This window comes from Rhinopithecus bieti, unplaced genomic scaffold (genome assembly GCF_001698545.2).
Source record: "Rhinopithecus bieti isolate Rb0 unplaced genomic scaffold, ASM169854v2 scaffold_4781, whole genome shotgun sequence".
Lineage (NCBI taxonomy): Eukaryota > Metazoa > Chordata > Mammalia > Primates > Cercopithecidae > Rhinopithecus > Rhinopithecus bieti.
In genome coordinates this window covers 2,403,959-2,414,093 of record NW_016805181.1, presented here as the reverse complement: position 1 = coordinate 2,414,093, position 10,135 = coordinate 2,403,959, and the positions used below count along the sequence as shown (strand labels likewise).

The following is a 10,135-nucleotide window of genomic DNA, read 5'->3' as shown; positions in this document are numbered from 1 at the left end:
AGTATAATAAATAAATAAATAAATAAAATAAATAAATAAAAGACTGAGTTGCTGGCTTCAAAAGAACAGCAGATTCTTCCTTCCTCTTGGTCAGAGGTTCCTAAGAAGGCAGATTCTTAGGGAAAGAGCAAAACAAAAACAAGCTTTAAATGCCACCTCCTTCCCCACTGGGCCCAGTCGGGGGGAAAGGGGAAGATCTCTCACCAGGCTAGAGCTGCTCACCCCCAGGCATGATCGGCGCCTGCTGGCAGCAGAAAAAGGCCAGGCCTTGTCTCAGAGATGTGCCTGTCCCCCGAGGACCCCAGGTCTGTGTCCTCCCAGTAGACTGCGGTTTCTCCAGCAGGCCCAGTACTGGTGGCAGCTGTACTCCTGTGCTGGTGTCCCGTCTGCTTGCCTCAGGCAGTCCTCAGTGGGAGAGCCACAGAGCCCTCACGCTTAAGGGACTTGACTGGCTGCTTATCAGAACAGCTGGGTATTCGGGTTCCGGGCTGCCAGGGCACAAGGAACCCACCAGTCTCTTCAAATACACTGTTTAGTGTATTAAATTAAGTGACAATTAGTGACAATTAGTGACACCCTCCCTTCTCAAACCATAGCATGTCTGCTTTATAACCAAGTGGCATCAGTCTGTTTCTCTATAAGGCCAACGAGCTCCATGAATTCCGAAGACAGGCAGGTGAACACAGGGAGAGTGAATTATTGCAAAGAAGTATTTGTGTGGATTGGGAAGCAAGGCATTGTCTGGGAGAGTTCCCTACCAACACAACTGGATATAAAAGTAACCAGCCTGTGGGAGTGTGGATTGTATTCAGGTGACTGCTTGTTCTTACATGCCTAGGACAGTCCTGGTGTCTGCCTGTTGTCCCAGCAATATTATTAAAAGGGCCCCCTTTCACTCTCAGAGGTATCCTGGTTTGGATGATAAACCATTAAGTCACCCCAATTGTTTGTCTGTGTATGTAAAAGTGGTTAGCAGCACTTAGTGTGGATGTGTAGTGTAGGGAGTATGTGGACGTAAAAGCCTGTGCCTGTGTGCTCTGACAGCCCAGAAGCTGGCTGTGGGTTAGCACGGCTGCACGGTCGTGGGCAAGTCACTTCACCATTTCACAGCACACACGGCTTTGAGGTGAGATCAGGGGCCTCACAGTCCGATAAATGGTGGTTCAGGTCCTTTCTCATAGCCTGCTAGCTTTGACCTTTGCAGAATTACTTAGCTTTTCTCAACTGTAAATTAAGAATAATCATATGGACCTCTCAGAGTCGTTATTGTTTTTATATAATCTATATACAGCATCTAGCATATTTACTGACAAATCATAACCTGCCAACAAATGGTGACTGCTGTTATTGTTGTTGTTATTGTTCTAGGGCTGTGACGGTTTTTGGCTTTAGTCTCTTCCTGGGGGAAATGGTGAGAGATGACCCCTGTCTTTCCTGGCTTCCCAGGCTTCATGGGGCTGAAACCCAGTGGCATCCCCGAAGCCTGGTGTCCCAGGCATGTGTGCCCTGCTGGTGCTGGGGATGCACAAAGGGAGTTGCCTGCCTGCCCAGCTGCTCCATCCCTCTGGGACATAGGAATTAGATTCCTAAAGCATCATCCCCTCCACCCATCCTGGTGACTCTTCCATCTCAGGCCCTCCCTTTGTCCCCTCCCTGGCCCAGCCACTCGCTCCTCCCACAGTGTGGCTGTATAAACACGAAGACCAGGATGTCATTTACTGGTGTTGGCTGACATTGGTCAGCTGCTACCCAGAGGGGACTAGGGACTAAATTCCTAATTCTGCCTGCACAACGTCTCTCAGTCTTTCCTGCCTGGAGAGTCTCCTATCTTCCTTCTCTCCTTTTGAAGGAAGGTGTCGTCTGTTCCTAGTGTATTTGCTTTATTCTCTTTCTTTCCGCTATTTGACTTTGCAGAATTTGAGCCAGACTGCTTACATTCACACCTTGACTCTATCACTCAAAAGCTAAATCCCATGGACAAGTGACTTAATCATTCTGTGCCTCAGTTACCTCATCTGTAAAAGGGGACAATAATAATACCTATGTAGTTTGGTTGCCATGAGGTTTCAGGGAGTCACTATATGCACGGTGCTAAACAAAGCCCAATACGCAGTAAGTACTTGATCAATGTTAGCCATTTTTATTATCTAAACACCTGCCCCTTCTGGTTTCTCGGTGTTGGTCTGTGCTGCTAGTATTGAGGGACTCAGTCTAAGCTCTGCTGCTGGTAAACTGTGGGCACAAGCATGCCCCACCCTGGGCTTTGGGTCTCTTCACTGCCCACCCCGGAGGGTGAGGATGTGGTCTTTGGGGCCCTTTGGCCTCTCGTAGTGGATATTGCCTTCCCTTCTGTTGCCCTGCCTTGCTTTTCAATTTCCAGAACCATTCAGAAGGGGAAGGCAGCAGCCATTTGATGCTGTTCTCCAGCCCTACCCTGAGTGGGGTGGGGAGGGACAGGACACAGGGAAAGGTCACTAGACTGGAAGACAGGAGATGCCTATTTCAGGCCCTAGTTCTGTTTTGAGACTCTGGATAAGGCACCTCCTGTCTCTGATTTCGGCTTCTCCATTTATAAACTGGGGTGATTACCCCTCAGCTTTGTACCTCTCTCAAAATGAGCAAAGATGAAAAGATATGGGAAAGCATTTTACTGGCTGCCAGGTGCTACAGAAGGGCAAACTCCTGGTTGTGTTGGGTTGTGTGCATCCCCACCAGGCCAGGCACGGGGCATAGCACTGTGGAAGTAGCCTGGGCCGAGCGTGGCTGCTTGGATGGCAGCAAATGCATGCTGGTGTTGCTGGTGATATGTGAGGTTGTGCAGTCTGTGGAGATGAGAGATGAGAGTTTTCAGTTTCTTTCCCCCGCTTGCTCTCTGTTCTCCCTAATGGACACTTGGCCCCGGGGTGACTCACACCGTAAACCATCAGCAATTGCTTCAGAAGGCTTGGAGTCCTCTCAAACATATACTGACTTTTTGTTCTATGTTTGGTTTGGAGGAGTGGGGCAGATCCCTGGGAGGCCATTAGCTGTGGGACCTGGAGTGAGCCCCTTCCCTTGGAGAGCCTTTGTGGTTGCATCTGTAAGCTGGGAGAAGGTGGGGTGAGGGTGAGAACTGAGTTGGGGTCCATGTTAACTGAATGCTAGTCCATGGATCAGAGCCAGATTGGTGACACTAAAACCCTCTGAGAAGATTTTTAACCATACAAGTTTCCTGATCGCTACTCTGGATTGTGTCTGTATTTTTTGTTAGCTTCTTAGATGTATAGCCAGTATGGGGGACCCGCTGGAGTAGGGGGGACTGGTATGTGATGGCTTACCCATAAGGGGGCTCTGCATTCTCTATGCCCTGGTGCCCATCAGAGGTCTATGAATAGTATTAGTATGAGTAGAAGTGGTACTTGATTATTAAGTTATTATTAGGGTCATCTCTATGTGTGGTGTGTGGTTGTTTAAGTTACCAGGTGACTGTCATTCTTTATGATGTGCATTTGGAGTTGGGGAATTTCTGTAAGCCTCAGTAAGTAAATGGAGTGAACAAAATGGATAGGAAAACAAGCAGGAGGTGCCTTAGAATCATGATCAGGAGGAAACCCAGTGTTCCGCCTGACTGACCCTCTTGGTTTTGTGGTGGAAGATAGCAGCATTCGTGCTGAACCCAGCTGAGTGAATCCGTCCCAGTCATGCACTCTGAAAATGGGTTCAATTTTGAGGACATTTGAGAAAAAAAAAAAAAAGCAGTGAGGATGGGATAGCTCTCCCTGATACCTGATCACTTTCCAGATCCTTTTGTGACACGCCTGTCCCCTCAGCCACAGTCAGGAGGTGAGGAACATGGCCTTCCCCCAGATTCCTTCTTTGGAAATTCATCACCTTCCGTGTCTACACCTGAGTGTGTGGAAAACAGCCCTGTACCAGGCTGTGCTTGGTGGTGGGAAATGGAATTTGTGGACCCCAACCCTGAGTTTGGAGGAAGTAAACGTCTTGGCCCCGCCCCATTACCATCACAATCCGGTTTCCCAAAATGCAGGGCCCAGTTCCACTAATGTCCACTCAGAAATCACTTTCTCATCAAGCCAAGGACATTTCAGAGTTGCTATGTTTTCTCTATCATTTCCTTCCCTCCTCCCCCACTTCACTTCCTGTTTTTTCTTCCTCTTTCTCCACCCCCACCCCATCTCTCCTGGCCTGTCCCTTGTTGTCTGAGAACAGGAACAAAGCCTTGAGCCAGGGAGCATTGATAATTGTGACTTCCTGAGGTGCCCTCTTGCTGCTGGCCCTGCTGCTGAGAGCCAGAACCAGCCCAGCCTCTAGGGGCCTGGGAGCCTGGCAGGAAGTCTTGGATTGTAGACCCCCTCCTTCCCCACAAGCCCCACCACCATCCCCACCCCATCAGAAAGAGAATCTAATAAGAGTAATCTTTCATGCCCTTATAACAATTTCAGCTTCCAAAGAACTGTCTCATGCATTTGAGCTGAAACACTGGAAAAAACAGGCAACTCTAGTGTTTTGCCCTAGAAACAAACTATAGTTCAGTTTAGATAGCAAAAAGTAGATTTAGGAGGCATGGGTTTATTTCTGGTTCTGCATTGTATCTCTTTTTGACTCTGCAAATCATCCTAGCTCTTGAAAGACTGATTTCCTACCTCTTTGGAAAAATGGAATTAACGGTATCTCACCGGGATTTTTTAAGGGCAAATTAATAAGAAAGTTTATCTATACAATTCTCATGGTATGCCTGACAGATATTTGCTTAATAAGTGAGAGCTCCCCTCTGTTTTCTGTGATTTGGTTTTCTGCACAAAGGAGTGGCCATTCAAATGCACAGGAGCCAGGAAGAAAACCCTGCAATAAATGATACTCATGGAAAAAGAGTCCATGTCTGTTGCTGTGTTTCTCTGAAACGTGGAGAGAGAGGGACAGAGAGAGAGACCTGGGGCCACATACGCTTCTCACTGAAGGGCAGCACTCACTCCCCACTGTGTCACTGTGTTCATGGGTCATGGTATTTTATAACAATATTTTTCTAGTGAGGAGCAGGGAGAACCATCCCAATCACATGCCTGAGGTGGGCTGTTTTACTAATTTAGCTCCCAGGGGTGAAACTACAAAACAGCAATCTGGAAAAGTGCCACCCCCCTTTTCAAAATCTGTTCAACAAAAAATAAAAAATAAAAAGACTTCCCATTCAAGGTCAATGACCACGTGTTTGAGAAGTCAGCCTCACCATGTGGCTGCATTTAAAAAATATGACAAAGGCCAGAGAGTCAGAGATATGTTCCAATGTGTATTCGACTCCCAAACTGCTGAGTCCCCGAGTGAGGCTGCTTCTTCTCTGAGCCTCAACCTCCTAATTATAAAATGAAAGAATTAGACAAGATTATCTCTTAGATGTCCTTCAGGCCTAATAATCTATGATCCTGTGACTCTCTGCTCTCCTTAAAAAATATATTGTGACTAGAGGAGAATAGGAAATTGCTTCTCACAGTAACATGACTTGCATTCCCTTTTTAGCAGGGTACCACCATCTTAAAGGACAGAAAAGCTACAGGACTTTAGGAGGCCACCGTCCTGATTTGGGAAGCCCAACTTCCTTTGGCCAGACAGCAGCTAAGCTGATTCATCCCATCAGCCTGGATTGGTGAAACTGAATCACAGGAGATATTTCCAGGTAAGAAACAGTTGACTTTGGTTATGGCGTGTAGCACAGTGATAACTGTCATTGTACTGCAGGAAATATGTCATATGCATGCTCACATTATGAAAGACATGAAAGTATCAAGGAAGGCGTCCAAGGCTCTGGGTTCTATAGCTGTATTCTGAATGGGATCTGTGCTATCTTGAGTCTTTGGGGGTTAAGGAATGAAAGAAGGTAGCTGAGAATTACATGCAGGGGAAGAACAGGTTCGAGCTGTAGATCTAGGTTCCTTTTTCCTTGCTGAACCATTTAGTGTTCCTTTCTGCCCAACTAGATTTAGACAATAGGAGGAGAGGTCCTTTGGTAGCCAATCTGAGATGGAATTTAGATCCCATGTCAGAGAACTGACTTGCATCCCGTCTGCCACATCTTTAGAAACAAATTCAGTTCATGAAGTTTCATCCAAGAGCACTTGCAGCAGACAGGCTGCAGCTAACCACTCTCATCACCCGCTTGCCTGACCACCAACACAATGGCTCTGTCTGCTTATTGCTCTTCTCTCTCCCCTCCTCCCAATCACCTATGGATCCTTTCCTTCTTATGTGCAAGGAATGTGGCCACATCTACTAGAATGTCTTCACTAGAACTGCACCTGATGTAGGCTGACATCCCTCCCAGATGACTAAAGTTTGGTCAAGGGTTCAGCTGCCTGGACTGTGGTATATTAACACATCTCCCTTAAGCAGGCCCAGTGTAAGGACTCACGGTTAGGAATCATAAAAAAAAAAAAAAAAAAAAAAGCCAACACACTGAGATGGCCACACATCTTCACTCTTGCACTAGTTTTTGGTGTTATCGTCTGCTATCCTCTGTCTTGAAGCTCTTCTTTTTCAGCTAGATACCTTGACCTTTCTTGAAAACTAAAACCAGAAGCGTTTCATAAAGCTAAGCATAGGACAGAAGGTAAGACCAGGTGATATCTAAAACTCGTTTTGCATTCCCAGGATTGTCTTAACCTAGACTTGTTTCTTATGCCAGACTCTTATTCTTGGGGAACATGTTTATCTCATGCCTGCTTCCTTTCTTCCTCTTGTGGTTTCTTTCTCTATGGTGGTTTCTGAGCTATAGCATAATTCAGAGGAAGGAGAGAAGCTTTGCAACTTAGACACACCTGACTTCAGATCTCAGCTGTGCTATGTGTTGACTCAGTGATTTTGCTTAAATCACCATTTTAAATCCCCAAGCTTCTGTTTCCCCACCTGTAAGGTAGGGATAGTACACTCCATGTTATAAGCTTGTGTTGGGGATTAAGTGAGATCATGCATGAGCATGGTTTCTTGCTTATAGGAGACCTCAGCAAATACCAGCTCCTTTCGCTACCCACCCTTTTTTAGAGCTACTTAAATATAGCTTTGATCCCATATCTGGATTTCATTTGAGCCTTGTGCCTAAAATCTAGGACAGGCCTTGTCCACAAATACTGTTAAGTCCCAACAATTTAAAAAGGAGAGAAACTGTTAACAGCCTATTTTATTTCAGAGCTCTTCATCCATAGAAGCCTTTTCTCACCTGGATTTTAGCCAGATTGCCTCTCCAACCTGGTCATTGGAAGGTTTTCTCTGCCATACCCAAAGTTAGAACCACTACTTTCCTACCCCTTTGTCCCATGAGGTATTAGCTGAAAACTAACTCCCTCCTGGTGGCTTTTCCCCTTCAGACTAGCCTACATCCAAGACCAAGAGTAAGGGTCAATTGATTTGGGACAGGTGTCCTGGCCTGGCACTCAGCAAGACAGTCAGGGTCCAAGCATATGCTCATTCAGGGCTTTCTTCCTTGCCTGTTACCTTTTCTAAGGCAGTCATTCATCCAGTCATTCATTCAGTCAATAGATGTTCATGGAACATGAACCATGCAGTGGGTGGCTCGCGCTGATCTTGGTGCCAGGGATACAGGACAGAACAAAACCAAGTTCTTGTTCTCAAGGAGCTTGCATTCAAGTAGAGTCAAGGGATCATCAACAAGTAACACACATGCATGTATTACATCAGGCAGTATTAGGTGCTATGAAAAAAGTAAAGCAGAAAAAAATAAAGCTAAGTCAGAGAGCTAGAGAGTTGAGGGAAATGGGCATTAGTGTTTTATATAGAGTGCCAGGGAACACCTCTGGATAAGGCATTATTTGGGCAGGATCTGGAGAAAGTAAGGGAGCAAGGCTAGAAGGAAGAGCCAGAACTAAAGCTCTGAGCAGGGAATGTGCTTAGGCTTTACCCAAACTTGAGTGACCAGTAAGATTGGAGCAGAAGGAATGAGGAGCCTGTGGAATGAAGCGAGGGCATAAAGGACTTGGGCGTTTATGTTCTGACTGGCTTTTCTGGAGATTCTTCTACGCCTCCTTTCTCTTCGCCAGAGCTCTTACACAATGTTGTGTTAGTCATTCATTTGAAAATCTTTACTGCGCCCTAGCTACTGAGACTGCAGATTAATGAGTCTGGGTCCCTTTCTTAGGACTCCATGGCCTGGTGCTATCAAGGCTTCTTGAGGAAGCTGCATCAATAAAGTAAGTTGAAGTAAACAGTTGTCTTAATTTGATCATCATAGAGCCAATTTGTTAGAGTAGGAATTTTCCAGTGGAACCTCCCATAGATCACTTTTACCTGTTCTCTTGGAATTTACTTACATGATAGACATTTGGTCTAGCTTTACAGAGACCTGAGTCTGCTTCTTGCCTTCAGGGTAGAAGAAGGATCATTCATTCAGCAGATATATGAGTGCCTCTTCTATGTGAATGCTGCACCAGGCACTGGGGATAAATGAGGACTAGGTCAGCCCCTGTGGTTGAGTTGCTTCTGGTTTTACGAGGAGACACACTAATGGCTAGACAACACACTTTCATCAGTGTTGCAGTAGGAATGGGTGTTTGGGGAGCTCAGAGAAGGAGTCCCCTGACCCAGATAGAGGGGTGCAACCATGGAAGCTTCCTAGGAGTAGGTTATCTGCACTCAGTCCTGGAGATGAGATGTAGCCAGGCAGGTACCAAGCAAGGAGGTCAAGATGCTTCAGGGAAGAGTGTTAGGAATTTCCAGGCTGGGAGATGGAGATACATAGGCAAGAGCTGTGCCTTGGGGAACCCTGTGCACCTTCACCTCCTTCCTGAGACTGTGGAATTTGGAGAGGTGAGTCTGCGAGACCAAGGGACTCACTTAGGGAGGGAGGCGAGGGTATGAATGAGGGATTTTCCAGACCAAGCCGAGTGGTTTGAGTGTATTTTGAGGACAGCTCAGAGCTGCTCACAGTTTTAAGCAAAAATGGATGAGTTGATAAGATTGGAGTTTTAAGAGGCAAAGAGCCTAATTTTATTTGAAACCCTGGTTCCTTAAAATGCTTATTTTATACCTCTTTCATATATTATTATAAGATTATATTTTCCTTGGCTGTAAAATAAGTTCACACAGATCAACTGAATGAGATGGCTATGGGTAGTAGATGCAGACAATGACCCTTCCCACCATTGGTGCTGTAGTGAATGTTAAACATCATCATTTCGTGCACAATCTTTAGTACACAAATAACTGTGAAATGGTTAGAACATAAGTTTTGTTTCTCATAGAATTGGCTGGCAAAAACTTAACTATTCTAGTAGAAATGTTGGGATTTAGGTCTTGTTACATTTTCTTCCCATCAGAAAAGGAATGAGTAATATCCATTCCTTAACCATCTCTCCAGTGAATACTAAAATCAGAGTGTTCTTTTAGAAATTACACACTCATTAAACAGGTAATATCTGAGTATCTACCAAGGGCCACACCCTGTGTTGGGCCATGAACATCAGGACAAATGAGACATGGTCAGCACCTCAAGGAGTTTCTAATCACGTGACAAAGACAAAAGCAGCCAACAGTCAGAGGAGCACATGGCAGATAAGAACCCAGACATGAACAAAGCGATGTGGATGCAGAGGATGGAATGTGTTCTCTGCCCAGGACAGTCAGAGAAGGCTCCAAAAGGAGCCATATGATTTGGGCATTGAAGGATGAGTAGGAGTTGGGAGCTGGAAGAGAGATACTCAGGTACAGAACTGCACTCTATAAATAAGGGCCAACATTGATTTCTCTGTCATGGGTGAGGAGGAAATAGCCAGCCTGCTCATCATGCTCAGATAATGCCTCAACTCTGCTTTTCAAAAATCCATTAGTGGCCACCTCCTCATCCTCCCACTTTGTTCCCAACAGTGACTAAAAAGAAGCAAATTGACTAATTTGAATTGATCTTTTCTCTGACCCTTTGGAGGTGTTAGTGAGCAGAATAGGGTAAGAGGACCAAGAAAAGAAGTAGAAAGAAGAGGAAGAGGAATTCATCTTCAATATCCAGAAACACTGATTTAATAGCATGGATTGCACCATAGCTCTCTGGTGGTAAAATGCAGCTTTACAGAGACCCGAGTCTGCTTCTACTAAGTGAAAACTGTATTTCCACTGCTACCTTCTTTTTGGAACTCTTGGG

General features: G+C 45.5%; 1 protein-coding gene across 2 annotated transcripts in view; it reads left to right on the top strand.

The window, feature by feature from the left end:
- CYRIA (CYFIP related Rac1 interactor A) overlaps positions 1-10,135 on the top strand; it is an 85,121-nt gene that overhangs the window by 12,141 nt on the left and 62,845 nt on the right. For both annotated transcript variants that reach the window (XM_017871416.1, XM_017871417.1), the window contains exon 2: positions 5,512-5,668. The gene's annotated coding sequence lies outside the window, so the exon portion shown is untranslated. The remainder of the gene's footprint in view (positions 1-5,511; positions 5,669-10,135) is intronic.